The 26308-nt window shown below is 40.4% G+C and overlaps 1 protein-coding gene and 1 long non-coding RNA gene across 3 annotated transcripts in view; one reads left to right on the top strand and one right to left on the bottom strand.

Moving 5' to 3' along the window:
• The window catches only part of LOC122557342 (neuronal migration protein doublecortin-like), a 168597-nt gene extending 165339 nt beyond the window's left edge, over nucleotides 1–3258 (bottom strand). The window contains exon 1 of one of the 2 annotated variants that reach the window (XM_043704948.1): nucleotides 2941–3258. The gene's annotated coding sequence lies outside the window, so the exon portion shown is untranslated. The remainder of the gene's footprint in view (nucleotides 1–2940) is intronic. The other variant, XM_043704949.1, reaches the window with a different exon arrangement.
• A 980-nt stretch (nucleotides 3259–4238) lies between these two features.
• Nucleotides 4239–9857, top strand: LOC122557515. The gene is made up of 3 exons (XR_006313863.1): nucleotides 4239–4277; nucleotides 4952–5209; nucleotides 9734–9857. It is a non-coding gene; the product is annotated as an uncharacterized LOC122557515 (long non-coding RNA).
• Nucleotides 9858–26308: the final 16451 nt, after the last annotated feature.

Here is a 26308-nt window from a genome sequence, read left to right as displayed (position 1 = left end):
ATCCTTAGGCATCACATTCCAAATACACAACCATTACCATCAAAAAAGACAAAGGCAGTAGATACATAGGAACACCACCACCTGTACATTCCATCCAAGGCACTACCATCCTAACTTGGAAATATATCTTCACTTTGCTAGATAAAAATCACGGAATTCCCTCACTAATGGCTTTGTGAGTCTACCTACATCTTTTTGACTGTAGAGGTTTAAGAAAGCAGCTCATCAACATCAACAACCATAATTAAGCAGTACACAGATCACATGAAGACCAACCACATTCCCACTAATATTGACAAGCATAAAACTCCCGAACATGCCCCTTTATGTCTCTAATGTGCTCACGCTACTGAAATTACTAGGTAGAAAGCAGTAAATAGAATTATTTAAATATGCTTATCAATTAACTGAAGGTGTAGAAATCAGTTTTCATTTAAGCCAGAATGCATATTCACAATTCCCAACATTTACCCCTAACCTGCACTCTCCCTTAATCCTTCTAAAATTAATTGTTCTTATGTATTTGCCATTTCATGAAATTGGAACATTACATTAATGAACATAATGTACATTTCGACACACAATACAATCAATGAATTATTTTTGGAGTCCAATCACTGTTGTTATGTATGCAAACATAACAACCAATTTTAATGGCGCTAATAACAGTAGCAGATATGAAAGACCATTATTCTGCTTTACTAATGATGGTTGAGAGATTAGCATTAACCAGATCTCCAGGAAACCTCCCTTACTTTATATGCACTTGAAAAGACTGACAGAGCCTTACTTTAGCATATCATATAAATCGCCAATAACATAGATTCCTCTCAGTATTAGTTTGCAGTTAGCTTATCCAGTCTTGGAAATGAGCAATACGATCATGAGCCAAATTGGTACTGAAAGATTAAATTTAGTGCACAAAGAATTGGTGGGTCAAACTAATATTTTGATAGCCAGTGCACTTGATTTACCTACAAGATATATCATTTTAATGTAATAATGTTATGATGATGATAACCCAGGCCTCTTCTAAACTCATCCATTTACCAAATGCATTGAATTTCCTTTGACCAACTGAAATTTAGCAGAACCACATCTATAGTATTGAATTACCAGACATTGCTCGGGATTAGATATCAAAATTTAAAAGTGTTGATATCATCTCAAATTCCCTTCAATGGCTTCCCCTGTCCAAAGGCATACAAGAGTTATCCTGGCACCTCATCTATGTGACCAATCTTCATTAATGTCTACACATTAGTAAATCAATGGGGGGAAGGAATAAACGAGACTGTTCCTCCATTTGCAACATACACTTTGCAAATAATATCAGAATGGAGACCCTGGTTTCTCCTCCTCAACGGTGGGAACATAAAGGATAGGTGCTGTTTTGATAGTTGCTGATTGAAAAAAAATCCCCAAAGATTGAATCTAGATTTCTGCAGTTTGCTTGGCTTTCTCTTGGTTGAGCTTTCAGTGTATTAAGTCTTGAGTTTTTAATGACCCGTGAACAATCAAAGTCAACCATCACCCTTACTTCTATGCATTATTAATAAAGCTCACAGTGAGGGATTTAGCAAACAACTAACCCTCTTAAATCATGGTCAGAACAACTACATTGTTTGATTGCAATCTTTTACCTTCCAAAGGCATGCTATCATTCCATGCTGTGGGCATGGTTTCATGATCAACTTACATTCATAAGTGGAGCATCTTTCTCTGTAAAACATGAGCAGGTTTTGGAATAAAATGTGTTACACCTAGCTCCTGGATCATTGACATCATGAACATATAAAGTGGTGAGGCTGGGTTCACGTTGTGATGAGCTGTTGTTGGGAGCTAGAAATGACAGGTTGGTGCAGTAGAGGGTTTTTTTTTGTTTCCAGGTGGATTATGGTGGAGAATTGGTGGGGCAGTGTAAAAATGCTGACCTGTGTGCTAATCCAAATCCGGGAGGGTTGCGAGTCACCCTGATGAGTCCCAGAGTGACACCCCCCATTAAAGTGAAAAAAAATGCAAAAAAAATCAAAATGTTAATTTTCACTGCAGCCCTGCAGAACGGTATGATCCTCAAAGATGACCGAAACTAAAACACAAAACTGTGAAAATAAAATCACGAAAGTCATCGTTTTGTGCATTTAATCCCAGTTACAACTGGAAACAAGAAACATGAAGAGTATTTCATCCTGACCCCGTGCCTTAAGGTAACAATTTCTGGGGAGTGGTTTCTCCTTGCTCTGTACAATGTATCTGACATAACGGTTTACAAATAAAACGTATTATTCATAAACGGCTTTGTAAAGAAAGGGCAACTGAACACACAACACGGAAAACTCACATTAAACACTTGTTAACAAAGGCGCGATAAATGAATCATTAAAAGCCGTCTCAACAGTTACTGTCAAAAACGTCTTAACAAAGGGAATTCATTACTGCGATTTATTGAACCATCGCATAGTTTTTAAAAAACGTACCGCTCGTTAAAAAAGAGGGGATTAACAATTCGTTTATATGAAATTCCATGTTCAATGGGAAAAAAAATGTAAGGTGAAGCGATCTGTTTGAAGGCAAAACACTATTGTCTATTAACATTGGTCTGCAATACGTATTTACAATAGATTGAATGGGAAATGTTAACTCTTAGCCGGTAATCCTGAAAAATACCATGGAATGACTCGTTAAAACATCAGGTATCTAGGAATGAACACGAGCTGTAGAATAAAATTTGAGAAAATCTTATCATTCCCATATATCATCTGCAGAGACACTGAAATAAATCACTTTTCAATGAACATCGACTCAATATCTTACTACAGAATGTCAAACCCGAACTCGAACAAAGTGCTACAGTAATAGTGCACGAATGTCTATTCAGAGATAGATACAGATTGGTTCTTTTTGTCTCTGTCTTTTACTTACACCAAAGGAGCAACTCACCAAATTGTGTGCAGTGTGGACAGGGTGTGGATGCAGAGAGACAGAGACAATCCAAGTCTGCTTTTGTTGTCTGCGCTCGGGCGAGCCAGACCCACAAATGGGAGAAATGGGGGCTTCCTTGGGTCCTAGTGCGAGTCTAAGTCGACTTCCACTGAAACAGCCCGAGTGTTGCAAGCGGCTCGCACGTTTCCTGTTCTAGCGCCTCGCAGGGGTCGAATGAATGAGAGAAGAAAACACGACACATTTTTTTTTAAATCGCAGCGGTACACAAAATGGACCTCCGTTCTCTCAGTCAGCACATTGGACTAAGTGTTTAATGTATAATGCAATATTGAACAAAACGCGACGTGTAGGGAATGATGTCTCTAGATCACAGCTATGTTCCTCTCGTTTGCAGACTATTTCTGTTGGGTTCGAATTCTACATTCTGCTATCACACCTCAGAATACCTCAAGGCTATTCACATGAGATGACTTACAAGTACAGAGTTGAGCAGATTTTTTTTTAAAAAGGTCGAGTCGTTTCGTTGGATTCTTTGAGTAGGCGCTAGTCACCTACCCCGGAAACACACACAAATACTTTGCCTCAATCTTTCACGCTCAGGGCATCAAAACATTATCCGAGCTGTGACCGGATAACATTTCCTCAAATGGCTCCAGATCATTTGCCAATCACACGTGAGGCACTCCATCATACTTACAAAATATTTACCCAATTGCACTGAAGGAGGTTAATGGAAATCTTGCATTCCCACTTCACCCGGGGGGGTGTACAAAGTTAGAAATCACACAACACCAGGTTATAGTCCAACATGTTTAATTGGAAGCACTAGCTTTCGGAGCGCTGCTCCTTCATCCCCAGGGGATAGTTTGGTGGCGGATGCTGGTGTTGGAGGGGAGGGAGAGTTATGGGGGAGGGAAAGGAAAGAGAGAAAAATTGGGGCAGGGACAGAGAGTTAGGGAAAGGAATGGGGGGGCGGGAGATTTTGGGGGAGGCTGACAGAGTGTGGGTCCAGCCACTTTGTTTGAAGAAATCTCCGTCTTGTGGACTGAGTGAGAACCGTTCTTCATCCCCGCGCATTCAACTATTCACATTCGCCTTTCATTAAATCTGCCGTACGGTCAACGGGAAAGCTGACAGGAGGTTGTTTTACACGGTCTCACCGTTCTGACACAAACTACCTGGCGTTCGCCTAGCAGCGAGCTGAGTGTTTTGTGAGGTGGACTGTGGGACCCTGGAGGAGTGTTGTAATCAGTAGAAAAGGGGTGGGGGAGGGAGGAGAGCAGACATTCAGCTCTCTCTGCGGTGCAGCGATTAAACAGACATTGGAAATGCAGGTGGGCTGGCCACTGTCTAAACCACCACGTGTCAGATCCTGCATCTTTTTTATAGAATAAAACGATTAACGATATTGCAGTTAACAAACAGAGCATGAGCAATATGTGGGTTACTCCGAGAAAGGTTCTTTGCCTGTTGAATATCTCACAAAAACATCTCTGACTGCAGCAAAGGGAGTGGATATTTTTCTCTCTCTTTTTAGCTTCAATCAACGAGGCCCTAAAAGGGCTGTCTCTTATTTCATTCTCACGGCGACTGTTACATATTTTACAAAAAGCTGTTACTGGCCAATGAAGTTGTGAACGTCATTATGCCGTGCGTTTTCTGAACAATGAGATTGATGGCCCAACATTAACCAATCTTTTGAAATATATTTTGACGTGATTTTTTTAATATAATGCAAGCCTCTCCAGCATTGTGCTTAATCGTTTCTCCCAGCCTCTTATATCATTGCATTTTCATTAAAACAACATAATGCCGTTCTCTCGTGTTTAACGTTAATATTAATACCTGCATACCAACATTTAAATTTCATGATTTCTCCGAGATAATTTTACATTATAATGCAAACCACATATCAGGTCATAGAATTCAAGACCCTCAGAGAATAGGTATACGTTTTAAATCAGTGCTTTATTGTTAGTAAATCTCGCAATTTCTTCATGACTGACAGCTCCTTCATTGAGGTTACACCGATGCATTGCCAAGATGCTTATACCGTGAGCTGAGCCATCCTGTATACCTTCCACCTGAATTGTGGTAGACCCTCCCGGGCACGCCGTGTGGGTGCCATGCATCAGGATAAAGGCCGGTGAACACACGAAACGCGCCAGAGACAGCTTCATGTCAAACTCAATGTGGAATGAGAGAGACAGAGGGAGAGACGTCACCTCTGGCGTGGTCCTCACCAGTCCCAAGATCACCGAGCAAGGTCAGCCTGCGGCTGTGTCATTTCAACAAAGAGCCCCTTACACTGCAGAAAGGTCCAATCAAATATGTAGCTGGTAAATTTGGTTTTGGACACTTTGGGACCACTACAAAAGAGCCTAGGAGAATATGTTGAGTTGATGCAAGGCTGGAGTCTCTTGTAGACATTGTGCTGAACCATCTGGAAATAGTTTTGTGAAATCTTAGTCAGAATATTAACTAGAATCAGCGTCAGACATTCCTAAATTATGTGACTAATGGGAGACAGAAGTGGTCATCTCATACTGGTCATCATGCCTGTTGTCACTACTTTTCAAGGGGCGTCTAACTGAGTGAGCTTAGCTCATGTAAACATATGAGACTGTAGGCTGGAAACTTGCCCCTGTGGTAGTAAAAGTTTTAATGTGTTTGTCTAAATATCCTCTGTCCAGAATTACTGACAACTCAATTTAAAAGAAATGAATCAAAGACTACATTAAAACAGTGGATTTACGATCAGCATTCTGTTAAGTGCACTGGTACCACTCCTGGCTCTCAGCTGTGGAGTTCAATACCATTCTAAGGCTTGAAATCTCCGGTAACTTTCAGTGCAATGCTGACCAAATTAGTTTATCTTTGAATTAGTTGTTAAGACGGGGCCCAGCCTGCTCTCCTAGATGAATGGCAAAGATACAATAACACTGCAGTATACCGTAGAATACCAAAGGAGCTCTCCCTGGTCAATATTTATCTCTCAATCAACACTGAAAAGCAAATAATTGTCACACTAAACAAGCAAAAAATAAAGAACCATAGATGCTGGAAATCTGAAACAAAACAAATTGCTAGAGAAACTCAGCAGGTCTGGCAGCATCTATGGAGGGAAAACAGAGTTAACACTGAAGAAGAAGGGTGACTGGATTGGAAATATTAATTCTGCTTTCTGTCCATAGATGCTGCAAGACCTGCTGAGTTTCTCCAGCACATTCTGTTTTTGTTTCATGATCGCACTGTTGTTTGGGAGAGCTTGTTGTGCGCAGATTGATTGTCACTCTTCTACCTGATGACTCTCCATTTGCTCATAATGTAGACTTTCTACTGTTTTTGTTACATTTCAGAAACACATCTATTATCTGTTGATGATAATCACCATCGGATGTTTTTTCATAGGCTATGAAGCATGTCTAAATATTCTTGTTACTTCTAGATATTTATCAATAATGGTTCCTAGGGTAAATGTTCCCTTTCTAATCTCTACACCAAGTGTAAAGCCGGCCTGTATTTTACCAATCTCTGCTTCAAGTTTCTTTTTATTATGATTATCAAGGTCACTTTCTGATAACTCCATAAGCTTTAAATTTCTTAGGTAATGACTAATGAATGTCTCAAGTCAATTGGAATTTATCTTTTAATATATATTTGATCACAAATTTCTGAAATCATTTTAATTCTATTCCTCCAATGGTTTTTAGATGCTTTGTTGTTACTTCATCTATGCCTGCAGCTTTTCCTGTACTCAATTTCAAATCATTCTTTAACTCTTAGCTGTTTGTCCATTTTTATACCTTTATATCCTTCATTATATCTTGAGGTCTCCTTCGATTTGGATCATTCTACAAGTCACTTGTATATTTAGTCATTTGTTTTGCTCCTGAACCCAGTTAAAACAACATTTTAGTCTTGTATAACCGCCACAAGTTGTTATCCTTCTTTCTATCTATCAAAGATTTAACCTAGCTCTTAACATTCATTACAATTTACATGAATACAATGGGTCTTTTGATTTGTTCCTCATTTACATTTGCTAAATCCTGAATAATCTAGATTACATTGAAAGGTGTGGCAGAAATAATGCAAAGTAACACTGTCAAATCTTTCCTGCTCTAAATCCCGTCTAGAAAATGAAAGCATTTATCACGATGAATTTCTCATGAAACAGCTCTTTTAAACTGTTCTTTTTTATATATTTCTGGCACTGTTGCACCAACAGTTTAAGTGTGTTTGTTAGCAAATTAAATTGGGCCCAAAATCTGATAGAATCAATTGCTATCAATATCATTTTCTCCTTGATGTCAGGTGCCAAGTATTGTTGATCCAAATATAGATTAATAGCTCAGTACAGGATGTGTGGAGGCATCTCCACCCGAATGGAAGAGACTTTGCTTTTTACTTCAGCTGAGGTAGCTGAGGAAGCATATTATAATAGGCCTTAATAATAGTCATGGCTCACAGGCTGCTCTCGACTCATTGCACACATAGGTGGCAAAAAAGAGGTCTCCTTTGCTAAACAAAGATTGTTTGAATTTCGAGATAAGCCAGGTACCTGGCATATCTGGCAAGAAAGAAAAACACTTCCCAATCCATTATGTCTGTTAGAAAGAAGGCTGGCACAGTTACCCATAAGTTGAAAAAGATCAATGTTAGATTTAGGGAATACTTTGCAGAGTTATACTGGTCAGAGGGCAGTTCTGTTTTGAGAACCTGGAAATACCCACTATAAACACGGGGCAAGTCTCCCTGTTAAATGCGCTTATGATGATTCAAAAGGTGCAGGAATCAATAAAACATCTCCAGGGTGGCAAAGCACCGGGGCCAGATGAATTCCCAAGTGAGTTCTATAAGGAATTCATAAATGTGTTGGTGGAGCCACTTTTGGGGATGTATAGCTATTCATATACACAGGATTGTCTTCCACCCTTTGTTAGAGAGGCCAATATCTTCCTCATTTTAAAGAAGGGGAAAGACCCCAAAGAATGTGCTTCATACAGACTAAGTTCGTTGTTGAATGTAAACTTTAAAATTCTGTCAAAGGTGCTGGCCCAGAGGTTGGAAAGGTATTGCCCTATATAATAAAAGAAGGTCATACAGGTTTTATAAACGGCCATTGCTCCTCCAACAATATCTGGAGGGTACTAAACATAGTGCAGGTATGCCAGCAAAGGTTGATCCCAGGTTTGGTGGTCTCCCTAGATGAGGAAAAGACGTTTGACCGGATAGAATAGACGTACTTGTGTGGTGTCCTCGAGTGCATTGGTCTTGGGGGAAACCTTTGCTAGGTGGGTGGAGGTATTGTATAATGATCTTAAGACAGCAGTCATCACAAATGGCACTAAGTTGGATAACTTTAGTATTGGGAGAGGTAGTCGACAGGGGTGTCCTCTTTCACTGCTGCTATTTACTTTGGTATTTCAGCTGTTAGCTGAGGCTACCAGGAGGGATCTTGAAATAGTGATGCCAGAGGTGGGAATGGGGGAGCATGAGATCACCCTTTTGTTTTTGATGATGATCACCCTGATGATGTCCTTTGTTCTTGGCCAATCCGGAGCAGTCAGTTCCTTGATTGATTCAAAAAAGTATTTTATTTGACAGTTTTGCGGGATACAGGATCACAATATCGGAAGCCATGCCAGTGGGGGGAGTAGTGGAGGTGCCTGATCTGAAGGATGGAATGCAGTTCCCATTTAAATGGCCGTCAAAAGGTTTTTTGTGTTTGGGAATTTTTTATTACCCCTGCCTTCCACCAGCTGTATAAAGCTAACTATGCTGAAAAATGTGTTGCTAGAAAAGCGCAGCAGGTCAGGCAGCATCCAAGAAGCAGGAGAATCAATGTTTCGGGCATAAGCCCTTCTTCAGGAATGAGGAAGGTGTGCCAAGCAGGCTAAGATAAAAGGTAGGGAGGCGAGACTTGGGGGAGGGGCGTTGGGAATGTGATAGGTGGAAGGAGGTTAAGGTGAGGGTGATAGGCCGAAACGTCATTTCTCCTGCTCCTTGGATGCTGCCTGACCTGCTGCGCTTTTCCAGCAACACATTTTTCAGCTCTAATCTCCAGCATCTGCAGTACTCACTTTCTCCTAAAGCTAACTATGTACAATTACTGGAGAGAGTTAAACAGGATTTGCAACAGTGGGAGGGATTACTGTTATCATGGCTAGGTCGAATAGCCCTGATTAAAATGAATGTTCTTCATCGCCTGTTGTACCCCACAAGAATGCTCCGGTTTTTGCCACCCAGACGAGTGTTACGGGGGCTCAAAGATTGGCTGGGATCCTTCATTTGGTGTCACAGACACACCTAATTAAATTTACTAAATTGCAGCTCCCGCAGGGTGAGAGTGTGGTGGACCTTCCAGACTTGAAGAGATATCAAATAATCGCCATGTTAGCAGATGTGGGTGACTGGGTACGGAGGAGATTCGGAATCGATTTGACTTGACGTTGAAGCTTCGCAGTTGAGATGTCCCCAGTTAATCTATTATTCATGGATAGGTTGAAATCCATGATAAAGCAGTGTAAGAGCCCAATGTAAACATGGTGAAAGCCTGGAGGATAATGAGGCAAGACGAGGGCAATTGACTTAAGATCTTGCTGTTTACCCCATTGGCAGGAGTCCAAGGATTTAAATCTGAGCGAATGAACTCCGGCTTTAAGGTATGGGAGAATAAGGGAATCTCTTGTTTGGAGATTTATTCGAGGGGGAGGTCTTGATGTCATTTAGCCAACTAAGTCAGAAATATGCAATGTCTAATAGAGACTTGTTCCGATACTTTCAGATAAGGGATTATATACAGAGGAAGACCACACTCCTGGCTCAGCTTTACAAGTCAGACATGGAGAAAAGAGAGCTCCGGTGTACAGACAACCGGAAGCGGCAGATACAAATCACTATAAATGCCGGAGGAAAGATCACAGAAGCGCTTCACAGGAGGCTCCCAAGCACTGAGGATGTCACCTAGACAGGGGACGAAACGTCTGCAACACAAATTCCCAGCTCGACGAACAGAACCACAACAACTTTGTATCCTTTACAGAAAAGATGTGCTTCAGAGATGTGGAGAGACTCGGTAGGACTTGGAATCGGGAACTAAGAGAGGGTATTTTATTGGAAACATGGGAAGCTATATGGGAAAATGTGAAGAAAATCTCAATATATAACAAAGCACAGGCCATGCAATTGAAGATTTTACACAGGGCTCATATGGCACCAGAGAGGCTAGCAAAGTGCAAGAGAGGAGTGTCTCCAAGGTGTCCCAAATGTAAAATTAGTATAGGCACTCTTACACATCACGACAGGTTAGGTTGCAAGATCTGGTGACACTGGAGTGCCATAGTAAGGGAGCTGAAGGAAACCCTGGGAATTGAAGTCAAGGTGGATCTGGTATTTCTTCTTCTGGGGTTGCCAAATTTGCCCTCTCTAGGGGATCACGGGAAGAGACTGTGTAACATTCTTACCCACTGTGTGAGGAAGAACATTTTAATGAAATGGACATTGGAAAAATCCTCTTCATCGCCTTATCGGGTGACGCTGGCTGGTGATGGAGCATCTTCCCCAAGACTACCTCACAAATATGGCGTACCACAAAATGGAGCAGTTTTATAAGACATGGCGGCCCTTTCTAAATTATATTGACGCAGATTATTGGCAGTATTAATTAGGGCTATGATACAGCCATCTGAATCAGTGTGGGTGCCCATGGGGTCATGGGAGAAAAAATATAGAAGTACAATGACTGGGAGCTTCAGTGGAGGTGTGGTAAGTGAAATAGAATAAAGTAATGTGATATAATTTAATTTAGTTTGAATTAAGCTTGACTTAATTTTTATTTAATTTGATTGTAGTTTAGTTTAAGTAGATACTTTTGTTCTGGTAGAATAGAAGGTAGTTTATTATTAATAGAATTGTGATATGACATTGTTGTACTACCTCTATCCTTGGGTATTTTGGTATAGAGTTTTATGTATAGTTGCATTGTTAAAGATTTGAAAAAGTTTTTAATAAAAATATTCATTAAAAAAAGCTGAGTACAGACATTTTTCCATATCTATTTTCTGTACCTAAAATATCTACAGATACTTTTATGTACATTATTATATGTTAATAATATCAGTTGGATATCCTGAGAGGACAGACCAGCTTTGGTTGGCTCAAAGAGCTTTTTCATGGAGAGAAACTTCAGAGTGCTTCGGTGCAGAGGGATCTGGGTATCTTTGCGCAAGATTAACAGAAAACTGGTATGCATGTACAGAAAGTAATAAGAAAGGCAAATGGAATTCTGTCACTTATAGAGCCATAGAGCCATAGAGATAAACGGCATGGAAACAGACCCTTCAGTTCAACTCATCCATGCTGACCAGATATCCTAAATAAATCTAGTTCAATTTTCCAGCATTTGGCCCATATCTCTCTCAACCCTTCCTATTCGTATACCCATCCAGATGCCTTTTAAATATTGTAATTGCACCAGCCTCCACCACTTCCTCTGGCAGCTCATTCCTTACACGCACCGCCCTCTGCATGAAAAAGTTGCCCCTTAGAACCCTTTTAAATCTTTCCCCTCTCTTAAACCTATGCTGGTTTGGAACTGGTTTGGTTTTGGACTGTCATACCCTGGAAAAAATACCTTGCTATTCACCCCATCCACTCTGCTCATGACTTTATAAACCTCTATAAGGTCACCGCTCAGTCTCCAATGCTCTAGGGAAAATAGCCCCAGCCTATTCAGCTTCTCCCTATAGCTCAAACCCTCCAATTCCAGCAACATCCTTATAAATTGTTTCTGAGCCCTTTCAAGTGTAACAACATCTTTCCTATTGCAGGGAGAGCAAAATTGAATGTAGTATTCGAAAAGTGGCCCAACCAATGTTCTGTATAGCCACAACATTACCTCCCAACTCCTATACTCAATGCACTGACCAAGAAAGGCAATCGTACCAAACAACACCTTCACTATCCTGTCTACATGCAACTCCATTTTCAAGGAATTATGAACCTGCAGCCAAAGGTGTCTTTCTTCAGCACCACTTCCCAGCTTCCTACCATTTATTGTGTAAGTCCTTCCCTGAATTGCCTTACCAAAATGCAACACCTCACATTTATCTAAATTAAACTCCATGTGCCACTCCTCAGCTCATTGGCCCATTGATCAAGAGCCCATTGTACACTGAAATAACTTTCTTCACTGTTCACTACATATCCAATTTTGGTGTTGTCTGCAAATTTACTAACCATTCCACCTACATTCACATCCAAATTATTTCTGTAACTGACAAAAAGCAGTGGACCCAGCACCAATCCTTGCAGCACATCGATGGTCACAGGACTCTTGTCCAAAAAGCAACCCTCCCTCACCATCCTCTCTCTTCTACCTTCAAGCCAATTTTGTATCCAAATGGCTATCTTTCCCTGGATTCCATGTGATCTAGGAAATAGTGAGGACTGCAGATGCTGGGAAGTCAGAGTCAATAAAGTGTGGAGCTGGAAAAAGCACAGCAGGTCAAGCAACATAATAGCAGAAGGTGAGTCAATGTCTCGGGTCAGGACTCTTCAGCAGGACAGTCAATATTTTGGTTGGGACCTGAAACACTGACTTTCCTGCTCCTCTGATGCTGCTTGACCTGCTGTGCTTTTTTCAGTTCCAAGTGATCTAACCTTGCTAACCAGTCTACTGTGCGGAACCTTGCCAAATGCCTTGCTGAAGTCCACATAGACAATATCCATTGTGTCTGCCTTCATAAATCTCCTTTATTGCTTCTTCAAAAAACTCAATCAAGTTAGTGAGACATGATTTCCATGCACAAAGTCAGGTTAACTATCCCTCATCAGTCCTTACCTTTCCATATACATGTAAATCCTGTCCCTCAGAAGCTTCTCCAACAACTTATGGGCAACATGGTGGCTCAGTGGTTAACACTGCTGCCTCACAGCGCCAGGGGCCCAGATTCAATTCCACCCTCAGCTGACTGTCTGTGTAGAGTTTGCACATTCTCCCCATGCCTGTGCAGGTTTCTTCCCATAATCCAAAGATGTGCAGGTTATGCAAATTGGCCATGTTAAATTGCCTGCAGTGTTCAGGGATGTGTAGGTTAGATGCATTAGTCAGGGGTAAATGTTGGGGAATGGGTTTGGGTGGGATATTCTTCAGAGGGTTGGTGTGGACTTGTTGGGTTGAAGGGCCTGTTTCCACACCGTAGGAATTTTAATTCTAACTTATCCATCACCGACTAATTACGTACTCTGTAGTCAAGAGTTTTATTTCTTGTTCACACACCACAAACTCCAAACATACTTATTCTTTGCTCCCCATATTTATGTATCTAGTTCTCACCCAATTATTCCTTAATTTATATATATATATATATATAAGTGTTAGACCCTACTATATGATAACAAACAACATGTCTAGGAGAGTTCCAAATGACCCTTAATCACTTGATAAGCCAAGCTTGGTATCAAACTGGGTTCACACTCCATGCAGTGTTTAACAAAAGTGTCACAAAGTAGCTCCTGCTGATCATTTTCTTTCTTGTTTTCAGTCAGCATGATTTCTAATGTCAATTTAATACTGTTGCAAACCTGAAATAATTTTGTACCAGGCCAGAACATGTGTGAATTGGCAATAACAATGTATCTGTCTTTATATGGTGCATCACATCCGACACATTGACATAATGAGTCTCATGTATTGATGAAGTAAGTTAGTATGTTTTCCACTTTTGTGTGTTAGTTTTTTTTTCATTTCAGCCTACAGCATTCATTGGCAGCAAAACGAACAAGAGAACTAAATGTGTAACATACTTTCTGTCAGTATTTGCACCTTCTCTATGGACAAGACCTCAATTATATCTCCATGTGATGACACGTGCAAACCACATCCCTTGCAGCTACAGGCTAAAGCTTCAAGAGAATTTGAAAGAGATTTGACTCACTGACATTCAGTGTTCAGGCCCACCAGCATGTGGAAATGCCCTGGCCCAAAGGGACCAAACTGTTAGCTATGGATGAATAGCTTCACCATCGTGTGCGTGCCCCAGGAGAATAGAAGACCAAGGGAGTAAAAACCCAACAAAAAAATCTGCAGTGATGCCCAAAGGCCAGTGATGTCTAAATATGTCATCTTTCTGACATCCGCAACTCCCGCAATCCAGCCAGTGCCAAACAAAGTGCTTTTCATTCCTTTGGACACAAACAGGGAGGTTGAGAAAGGGCTCCTGATGTTTGGACAACACAATGTCTCCATAAATTTAATCCAGGTTTGCACAATAGAGAGCTCACTCCAGTTTAGCAGAACACAAATGACAGCCACTACAAGTGAGAAGTCTAAATTGATTGGTGTAGAAAAATGGATGTTCTGGCCAGTCTCTGAGCAGAGGAACCATTATATCCCACTGATGTGCCACTGCCCACTTCAAGTTCAGTGGCCCCCAAGTGATGCAGTGCTGAACCATAGTCTTTAGTGCTTCAGTGGATTCTTGGGTCTTAAGTTCTCTGCTTAAAAAAATAATTGGAGCCCATTTCACCAGGCAAAGGAAAAAAATAAATTAAACGAAAGAAGATCTTTTGGAAAACAAAAGGAATAGACTTCGACTGGCAAAATAGAACATTGGGACCATATGCACAGAATTAACATTGACTTGCAGTTGGCTGACACTGCACACAAGACAACTGTGAATGATAAGGAACCTGATAGACTCAACATTGACCTCGCTTCCCTGCAAAAGACCAGGATCACAGGGAGCAGATCACTAAAAGTAAAATGTTATATATTCCCCTGCAGGAGAATAATTCAGATGTATCACTTGATTAAGGTGTAAGTGTCACTGCAGGGAACTTGTTCTTCTTAATGATAGAAAGACCCACAAATGATTCAGAATGTGTTCTCTCTATCCACCTCTTGACTCAAGCAAGCCTAGATAACCTCATGAATACCTTTGCTACAATACTGTGCTCCACTGCAGAAGTGAAAGACCAGTTCCATAAGGAGTTTGACACTGTTATCGGTAAAATCCCCAAATCAAAACATCTTGATGGTCAGAATCTTTTTCCCAGAATTGAAATATCTGAAACTAGGAGGAATGCATTTAAGATGAGAGGGGGAACATTCAAAGGAGATGCTGGTGCAGGCCGATATGATAGGGGCATTTAATGAACTTTTAGATAAGCAAGGAATGGAGGGATATGGACCAAGGGCAGAAGGGATTAGTTTAATTTGGCACCATATTTAGTACAAAATTATGGGCCAAAGGGCCTGTTCCTGTGCTGTACAGTTCTTTGTTTATGTTCTACTGGTGCATTTCAACACAAGAATGGGCACAGACCAAAACGCCTGGTCCTCCTGCCTTGGACATCATGGCCTGTGAAAGATAAAAGGAATGGACAGAGACTGCTAGGATTTTGCAGCTACAATCAGCTTTGTTTAACACCTACTTTGGGAACAGTCCAAGACAGAAGTGTCGTCCTAGAGATGTTCAAAATCAGAGCATCAACACTAGTAGGATCTGATCATCACCAGTCTCAACATAAAGGAAGCAAGAGTGAAAAAGTACTGACTGCTTCAAGATATGATGTGGAGATGCCGGTGTTGGACTGAGGTGGACAAAGTTAAAAATCACATAACACCAGGTTATAGTCCATCAGGTTTATTTGGAAGTACTGGCTTTCGGAGGCACTGCTCCTTCATCAAGTAGCTGTGGAGCAGGATCATAAGACACAGTTTGCAGATGACACCAAAATTGGAGATGCAGTGGACAGTGAAGAAGGTTATTTCAGAGTACAACGGGACCTTGATCAGATGGGGCAATGGGCCATGGAATGGCAGATGGAGTTTAATTTAGATAAATGTGAGGTACTGCATTTTGGAAAGGCAAATTAGGTTAGGATTTATATACTTAATGGTAAGGTCCTGAGGAGTGTTGCTGAACAAAGAGACCTTGGAGTGCAGGTTTATAGTTCTTTAAAAATGGAGTCGCAGGTAGATAGGATAGTGAAGAAGGCATTTTGTATTCTTTCCTTTATTGGTCAGTGCATTGAGTATAGGAGTTGGGAAGTCATACTGCAGCTGTACAGGACATTGCTTAGGCCACTGTTGGAATGCTGCACGCAGTGCTGGTCTCCCTGCTATAGGAAGGATGTTGTGAAACTTGAAAGGGTTCAGAAAAGATTTACAAGAATGTTGCCAAGCTTGGAGAGCTTGAGCTATAGAGAGAGGCTGAATAGACTGGGGCTATTTTCCCTGGAATGGCAGAGGCTGAGCAGTGGTCTTATAGCGGTTTATAAAATCATGAGGGGTATGGATAGGGTAAATAGATAAGGTCTTTTCCATGGGGTGGGGGAGTCCAAAACTAGATGGGATAGGTTTAAGATGAGAGGGGAAAGATATAAAAGTGATCTAACAGGCAACTTCTTCACACAGAGAGGGGTGTGTGTCTGGAATGAACTGCCAAAGTGTTGGAGGCTGGTACAATACAACATTTAAAAGACATCTGGATGGATATATGAATAGGAAAAGTTTAGAGGATATGGACCAAATGCTGGCAAATGGGACTAGATTTATTTCGGACATCAGGTTGTCATGGACAAATTGGACCGAAGGGTCTATTTTTGTGCTATATATCTCTATGACTCTGCGACTAGTACTGCTGTGATGAAGCCTCCTATAAAAGCCAAACAATATGATCTCATTAAATTAGAAGAAATATACAAGCAAAATACCAGCAAATATACAAGCAAATATCCCAACAATTAAAGGGAGTCAGGGGGCTGAGTTGAGTATGGTTGGGATTGTATCCATTGGAGTTTAGAAGATTAAGGGGGGATCTAATAGAAACTTACAAGATAATAACTAGCTTGGAAAGGGTGGACGCTAGGAAATTGTTTCCGTTAGGCAAGGAGACTAGGACCCGTGGACAATTTACCCCCTTAGAATTAGAGGGGGTAAATTCAGAATAGAAATGCGGAGACATTTCTTCAGCCAGAGAGTGGTGGGCCTGTGGAATTCATTGCCGCAGAGTGCAGTGGAGGCCGGGACACTAAATGTCTTCAAGGCAGAAATTGTTAAATTCTTGATGTCACAAGGAATTAAGGGTTACGGGGAGAATGCAGGTAAGGGGAGTTGAAATGCCCATCAGCTATGATTGAATGGCGGAGTGGACTCGATGGGCCGAATGGCCTTACTTCCACTCCTATGTCTTATGGTCTTATGGTCTTAAGAACACACAATATTTACTAAGAGTCACTTGAAACAAGTATAACAGACTGATGTGTCACTGATTAGAGTCATAGAGTCATAGAGTCATAGAAATGTACAGCATGGAAACAGACCCTTCAGTCCAACCCATTCATGCCGACCAGATATCCCAATCCAATCTAGTCCCACCTGCCAGCACCCGGCCCATATCCCTCCAAACTCTTCCTATTCATATACACAACCAAATGCCTCTTAAATGTTGCAATTGTACCAGCCTCCACCACATCCTCTGGCAGCTCATTCCATACACGTACTACCCTCTGCGTGAAAAAGTTGCCCCTTAGGTCTCTTTTATATCTTTCCCCTCTCACCCTAAACCTATGCCCTCTAGTTCTGGACTCCCTAACCCAAATAGACTTTGTCTATTTATCCTATCCATGCCCCTCATAATTTTGTAAACCTCTATAAGGTCAGAATATCCAGAAGCTCTTTGATGCAATGAATACTAGAGGCATATATGGAGATGAAAAGGTCAACATGTCCTTCATTAAGGAAAAATGGCTCCACAGAATGTAAAGGCAGGGGAGGTCATTACTGACTACAATAAACAGTTGGAGAGTTAGGTGAAACACAACTTTGAGTTGTACTCCAGGGAAAACAGTTACTGAAGAAGCTTTAAATACTATAGAAATCCTTGAATCCTATGATACTTCAAGATTTTACCCAGAATGTTTTGAAGCTTGTGAAGTTACCCTTCTCAACTACTCTCTCAGACAGTGCATTCCAGACCCGACCACCCTTTACTCATGTCCCTTCCCACCTACCTTCCACTTTAAAAGTATACCCCTTGTTCTTGACCCATCAGCTAAAGGGAACAGTTGCTTTCTGTACACCCTGTCCATGCCCTTCACAATCTTATACACCTCTATCAGGTCCCCCCTTAACCTTCTCTGCTCCAAAGAAACTACCCCAGCTTATCTATTCTCTCAGCATAGCTGAAATGCTGTACCCCTGGTAACATCCTGCTAAATCTTATTTGCATCCCTTTCAGTGCAGTCACATCTTTCCTATAGTATGATGATCACACTGCACATAGCTCACCCCAGTTGTGGCTAACCAAAATTCTGTACAACGCCAACATAACCTCCCTGATCTCTGCCTCAACTGATAAAGGCAAGCATCCCATAAACATTCTTAAATAACCTATTAATTTATCCAGCCACCTTCAGCAATCTATGGACAAATACATTAAGATCCCGTTGTTCCTCTGAGCTTCCTAGTGTTTTCTTATTTATTGAGTACTCTTTTGTCTTGTTGCTTCTTCAAAAGTGCATCAGCTCATATTTATCGAGGTTCTATCTGTCACTGGTCTGCCCATCGGACCAACTTATCTATACTCTCCCGTAATTAAGACTTCCTCGTCACTGTCAACTACCCAGCCAAATTTTGTGTAATCCACAAACTAACTTATCATCTCCTCTGCCATTCCCCCATCTCCCATATTCTTAGCTACACCATTTATGAATATCACAATCATTAAGAGACCCAGCAATATTACCAATGGTAGACACTGGCCTTCAGTCACATGCATAGTCTTCCACCACATGCACTGTCTCCTGTCACTAAGTCAATTTTGGATCCAACTTTGCCATGTGACCCTCCAACCATGAGCTATTACTTTTTTAATGCGTTCCCCATGTGGGACTTCAAGGCCTTGATGAAATCCATATAACCTTTCTCAACTGCCCAACCCTCATCTACACATTTGGTCACTTCCCCGAAAACTTCAGTTAGATTTGTTAGGCATGACCTCCTTTTGGCAAAGCCATGCTGACTCCCCCTGATGAAACCTTGCATCTCTAAATGGAGATTAATTTTCTCAAATAATTTCCATAACAATGATGTGAGACTCATTGGTCTACAGTTCCGTGGTATATTTCTATCACCTTTCTTGAAAAGTGGAACCAGATTTCTTATCCTCCAGTCCTCTAACACAACTCTGAGGCCAGATATTATTTAAAAATTTGGGTTCTGGCGTTTGTTATTTCCTCCGTTGTCTCCCATAGCAGCCTAGGATACAACACATCTTGCCTGCAGGTGTTTTATCATGCTCCTTCTTTGCTATCTTCATTGCTTCCCTGAGATCAGCTTTATACGTTCTTGTGGTTCACCATCAATATGCTTCCAGCATATCTATGGACAGTGCCTAACACATACCAGAGCTCACAAAAACTTTATCAGGCTTCTGTATCTGAGGTACAAGACAAGGATGCACGAAGTCCTCTTCAAAGAATTGCTCTACGTTGATGATACTGCATTAGCATTCCATATGGAGAAGCACCTTCAGTGATAAATAGGCTGACACACTCCAGTCTATAAAGGGTTGGGTGTAACCATCAGCATCAGGAAGACAGTGACCATGATCCTGAATGTTGCCATAATCTATCAGTCTTGACATTATGAAGTTGTTAATAGCTTCACTTATCTAGGCTCCACAATTACCAGCAATCTGCCATTTGATATTGAAATCAATGCACAAATCACAAAGAAGTTACAACTGTTTTATTCAACCTAAGTGAGAAGATGGAATAACAGTAACCTGACTGAAAACATCAAACTGTGAGTTTACAAGTTTGTGTACTGTGTGCACTCCTCTACAGCAGGTGGTGAGATCTGGACAGCATATTCTCAATAGAAAAAAAGGCTAAGCAGTTTCCACCTTCCCTATCTCTGATGTATATTCAGCATCTCTTAGTTGGATAAAGTCACCAGTGCAGAAGTCCTGAAGTGTGCTACTTTCATCAACACTAAACCAAGAATGCTTCCACTGGCTCAGCCACATTCATTGGATAGATTGACTGTTTACACTAAAACTTTGCAAATGATAAAATATGTGCTGCTATGTTTCAGATGGGCTCTCTTTCACATTGCATTCATTCTAATGTTTCTTAAGGTCAAACTTCCAAATCTCTGTAGTTGCCTTTTAGCAGTAGGCGTACATTGATATAATTATTTATGCACAACCATATGCTCTAATGAGCACATAATTTGTGGGGGCCATGTATTAGCCGCTACACTATTTCGTTAGAGGCCTTGGAAGGGTCCACACCAATAGATTCATAGACTGTTTCTTTGATTGCAAAGCAGCACAGGAAGCAAAATTGAGTGCATGTTACTTGAAAGAAGTTACCTTTCACCAAACAGAAAGCATGTGACCTAAATAATAATAATACTTAGATCATAAAAAACCCTTTTCTAAGACTAACATGCTACATTTTGATTGCTTCATTAATTAGCTGTTATCCTATATATATTTTCTTTTAACATTGACATTGCTGGTTTCAATGCATTCCATTAATCTCTTAATTTCAACAATTGGTGGTTGGAGTAGACTTATTATTGGCTGACATGTAACCACACAGTTTGACAATATGCCAGGCAAACTACATATGGCAGGGTAAGTGCTAGATTTTCTATCAGCATTTACTTGAATCCATTCCAATGTAGATTATTATTAATAGCTGGAGACAAAGGAACCAGAGAGTTCTGTATACAATAACAAAAATTCTGAAATGCATTGTAGTGAACCAGAATTTCACAATGGTTACCAGAAGATAATGGCTTTGACCAAAAGTGAGAGCAACTTCTTGTATATACAGTATATACAGTATACCCAATTCAGTTGGCTTCCCTTTTCCATTGAAACTTGGTTGAAATCAGCTGCAAAGGTTCCATCAATTCATTCAATTAAAAAGTGAAGGCCCCTTTTGTAATGCAGTGGTAGTGTCCTCACTCCTGGACTGGGAGACCTGTATTCAACAGGTTGCTTAGAAAAATAGCTTAATAAAAAATAATTAAAAGTGAATTGGACTCCTTAGTCCTGCTAAATTAGTGATTCTGATGATAAATGTATTCTCCATTGAATCATTATTTCCCCAACTCATAATCTCTGCCTTGTTGTTGTAATGTCATTGTGTGCAAAACAATTAGAAACACAGGGACAGAAATGGTTGTAGAGCCCCTCCAGAGTTTTCCAGTACATCATCTAAGTTTATGCAAAACACAGGAATCAAAATGGGTAGATTAGATTAGATTACATTACAGTCTGGAAACAGGCCCTTCGGCCCAACAAGTCCACACCGACCCGCCGAAGCGCAACCCACCCATACCCTTACATTTACCCCTTACCTAACACTACGGGCAATTTAGCATGGCCAATTCACCTAACCTGCACATCTTTGGACTGTGGGAGGAAACCGGAGCACCCGGAGGAAACCCACGCAGACACGGGGAGAACGTGCAAACTCCACACAGACAGTCGCCTGAGGCAGGAATTGAACCCGGGTCTCAGGCGCTGTGAGGCAGCAGTGCTAACCACTGTGCCACCGTGCCGCCCACAATGTTAGCATTTGTGGCAGTTCATGGGGGCAAAGGGTGGCCATCATAGCCAAGCTCAATGCTATTTCCATTTGACATCACAAGTGTGATTTTCAGCAGTAATCAAAATATAACAATCAGCAGCATAGTTTCATGCTGATTTAAAACTTTCTTACCCTAAGGGCATTGAAGTCAGCCGTGACATCCTAAAGGCTGCTCCAACTGAGTTCAGCAAACTGAACACTGACTGAGAACTAAGCTAACCTGCCACTTTATTTCCATTTCCTGTCTATTTTACAGTCTTGAGCATTTAGATGTGTTCTAACTGGCTCCAAAGTGGATTTCCATTGCTGGCTGAAATGTTGCATTTTTATTTAAAGAATTAATTTAATTTGATTGTGGCTTTCTTATTCATTTCCATTTGAGGTTCAACCAATTCCATTCCATCATGATTTGTAGTGTATCCTTCACTTATGTTACATTGATATCTTTAAATGTGTATCAAATCTTTAGCATGTTAGCTCTATGTAACTAGTTCAAAGCAATTAAATATGTGATCTCACTTATTGTGATGTTTTTGAATTTTCCAAATCAAATATATGCCAATCAAATTTTAAATTTTGGCTTTTATTCAAGGCTAAATATACAAATGTAGCAAATGGACCAAAATCCAGCTTTTACAGACATCCCTAATCAACATGGACCATGAGCACAAAATTAATGAAAACTTGTATTTTGGAATTGGGTTAAAAGCCAAAGCAATAAGTGCAGCATAGATCTCATATACAATTGTTCCCTGATGTTACAACCACAGTCATATATGGGAAGAAACTGGCTAGATTTGACTAACAGAGGCTAAACATCATGTGGAATCATGACCTGTATTGAGGCAGGGAAAAGTTGTGAAACTTTCTCTTGTATTTAAGTAAATAAGCCATAATCCATAATGTAGCAAATTATCCAAGACCTTTGAAAGGAATGAGCTTGATGGATCAAATAGAATTTAGTTGTTTCATGGATTTGTCATGGCTTTATGAGATACTATTGAAGGACTGATAAAATAACGAAGTGCTCAATCTGTCTGAATTGAATATATGTAATGATGTTAATTCAGCTCCATCATGCTGCTAATTTCAATGACTTCTCTAACCAGCTCTGTTTCTCTGTAACAATTTTTTTTACCATTAAGCACGGGTGAGATTCTGTAATCACCATCTGCCGTTTCAGCTCTGAGTGTATTGCCATCTACTGGCACAATTGCAAATTTGCAACAGGCTGAGTTCTCCATTTTTGGATTTGCATTTTCTCAAACAAAAGTGTCTTCATATTTTAATCACATTATGACCTACAGGTTCAGTGGGTAAATATCTGAAACTGTAGTATACATGATTCATAGCATAAAAGTATGATGATAAGGGACAATGTTTTAAAAATGCTAACACATTTCAGCACCACTGTTACATTGAATCTAACAAGGAGATCTTTTGTACTGCAATTTTCTTTTGTGACATACAAATGCACCTTTAAACCCTTTAAAGCCAATTCTTGCACTTATTTTGGAAGCAAATCAAAGGGTATGCAAATATTTTGTTAATGTGAACAGTGTTTTGTCCTTGAGTTTTGGAGTTAGCACACACAGAAGAGAGTACAAGGGGATCTTTATATCCGGTGATTCATTTTGAGTCTTCTTAGTGTACAACCCTGGTGAGAAATTTAACTTGTTTCAAGCAATTAAAGACAACAGAGTCATCATTCGCCATGATTTGTAGTTTGTCTACTGTGATTTACACTGTCCCAAATCCAGGCACACTGTGATCATGTTCACTATGGGCTCACAGTCCTGCTCCACGGAGATGATGACTGCTTGGCACTGTTGGGTGTTTAATCACCCTTTTATAGTGTTTCCAATGATGAAAAGCTCCTCCCTTGAGAGCAGCACTATGATAGATATGAGAACTCTGCAGCTACTTTAAGTGGCAGGAATCGAAAAGGCTGCAGGTTATCACCACTGTCATGTGTCTTTCTTATGGTAGGAATATCACCCCAAAATAGGTAGAAAATCCAACATCAGGCCAAATAATTATAAATATTGGAAAGGGAGAAATTTGCAGGGCTGTGAGAAAAGGGCAGGAAAATGGGATTTATTGGATGATTCTTTTAAAGAACCAGCACAGTTTCTAAATAGTGGTGCAGAGCAGTTTATCTTCATCAGTGTTGTAGAAGCCATTCCACAATTAAACAGTGGAATAGCACAAAGACTATGGGGTGTACAGTGTCAATCTTAAAGCTGATATCACCTCAGCTATCCTCTCTGCTACAATAGCAAAGGTTAGTCCTGTTACTATGGTATTGTTATGACATCATCCTCCCTGTGAAAATGGCTGCTGAGTGCATGTGTCATTATAAATGGTAGCAGAGGCAGACAGAATGAGTGTTTCAGTAGTTTGCAAGTTAGAGGAAGAACTCCTTAAGGAGACAAGGAGTGATAGTAAATGGTGATACATTCAGAGACTGAAGATATCCTCCAGTCAGTGGGAGTTTCACTTCCATCTCCACTCTTTCTAAACTGTAATTTTCACAATAGCTTGAAGATCTACAAAATCTATCAAAACACACACAGCCAGCAGACAAGGCTATTCATGATTGATCCAGCAATGGAGTCTGCCTGGACGTAGAGCCAAAAATCTATTAAATCATTCCTTTAAATCAAACATGTGCTTTTGTGTAGCATTTGTCTTAACTGAGATAACAGAAGAGATTGTTCAGCGTTTAATGATTTATCGCGTTTAAGTTGCTACTTTTAGTTATCTTTTATTCTTTTACAATCAAATAACTTGCTTTTACAAAACTGTTGTTTGCAGCAGGTCAAAGATGAAAGTTCATTTAAGGACAAGATGATATCATTCTTTTCATGACTCTTGCTGTTAACATGTAAATCAAGAGGTTTGGTCTGTAGCCAGAAACAGCGGAAGCAGACCACTCCAACACATAATTGGGTTACAGTGAGACAACTCTGCCACACTGTGGCCTTTTCTCAATCTTCCCAGGCAATATCTCAGAATTGATTGGAACTTGTACTTACTCAAAATTCAATAAGTGCTGAAATGGCTGATAAGTCAAATCCATGACCTGCAGATTTGCCACATGTGAGGCACGTGATGCTTGAAGGATTGAGTAAGATGAGTTGTTTGGACATTTGTTCTGTCTCACTGTCTCTGCACAGTCCTGACAATTTATCTCAATGTGTTTGGAATCTTCTCAAATGTGCCTTCTGTATTTTAGTCAGTTACAAATCAGGATCTTCCTTGAGTCTTGTGGAGATGTCATTATGAACTCTACTTTTTAATAATATCTTAGTCACAATTTGCCCTTAGGTGCTTAGGTGGAAAATCTCATCAACATGTTTTCTTTCTTTTTCTCTTTCCATTATTATTTTTGTAGCATAACAGCAAACTCAACATGTCAAATAATTTTTATACACAGTATTCTGAAAAGGGAAAAGCAGTTCAGAGGTACTGTGCAGAACTTAACTATAACCAAGATGGCATCAACAGAATTTTTATAACGTTATGAACACACAAAATTCAACAATCTAAAAAAAATGCTGCCACCCTCTTCACCATCTTTCAATCACTCCAGCGATTTGATTTTGCTTCCCATTTCATTAACACTGCTTGAGACAACTTCCAAGAGAAAGTGAGGACTGTAGATGATGGAGATCAGAGTCAAAAAGTGTGTCACTAGAAAAGCACAGCAGGTCAGGCAGCATTCAAGGAGCAGGAGAGTCGACATTTCGGTCATAAGCTCTTCATCAGACAACTCCTGGTCCACACTAGCCAAGCATAATTGAGTCTTAACATCTGATTCACACAATTACATTATGAACTCCATGGTTTGGAATTTATGTTAATAGTCTGCAATTATATCATAAAGTGGCTATGTGCAGATTTAAAGAATTAGAAAACTCTCAGGCAGGACCCAGATTTCCTTTCCAATTTACTCTCTTCAGATCCATAGCAAACCTACCACAAACATAGGTGTTTCCCACTTACTCCAATATAGATGTGAACACAGAAGCAGCTAAAATAGCTTCCCAAGGAGATTTCAGAAACTTGCACTACGCCAGGATGCAGTGCTGCTGTAGACTGGGAATTATGAAGTTTAAGTGACACATACACAGACTCTGGGCCTGGGCTGAGTCCATGGTACAGAATTAAAACCAGGCCTTCTATCAGAATCATTAAAGGGGTTGAGGTTCATAGCGCTGACTTTGATGTTCCTCCAATTCCCTTTAATCAGCAGATGGATACGCAGAATCATCAGCAGGCCTTTTACTGGCAAATAGGCAGTTAAAGTTAACCACATTCTGTAACTGGGGTAACAAGAGGCCAGGCCAGTGAGATCTCCTTCCCTAAGGGATATTAGTGAACCAAATAGAATTTTATGACCAATTAACATTGATCACATGATTATCATTTGGCCAGCTCTCAATCATAGATTTTGTTTGGAATTCAAATTTTACCATCTGCCATGGTGGGTTTCAAATCCATGTACCCAGAATACTAAAATAAAACAGTTAGCTCTGGCTCTTTGTTGGGTAGGTGGAAAATTCCTTGTTCTAATCATACTGAGGTTCCTCTCCACAACTCTTTCCCCAGGACATCAATGACATGATTGGTGCTGCTTTTAGATTTTATCAACTTTGCTTCCAATTTCCATCCCCCTCTTATCTTCACCTGATCCATTGGTGGCTCCCCCCTTCCCTTCCTCAACACCTGTTTCCATTGC

The sequence above is a fragment of the Chiloscyllium plagiosum genome, chromosome 15 (assembly GCF_004010195.1).
Source record: "Chiloscyllium plagiosum isolate BGI_BamShark_2017 chromosome 15, ASM401019v2, whole genome shotgun sequence".
Taxonomy (NCBI): domain Eukaryota; kingdom Metazoa; phylum Chordata; class Chondrichthyes; order Orectolobiformes; family Hemiscylliidae; genus Chiloscyllium; species Chiloscyllium plagiosum.
Note: the sequence above shows the minus strand (reverse complement) of the source record. Positions and strands in the feature narration are given on the sequence as shown.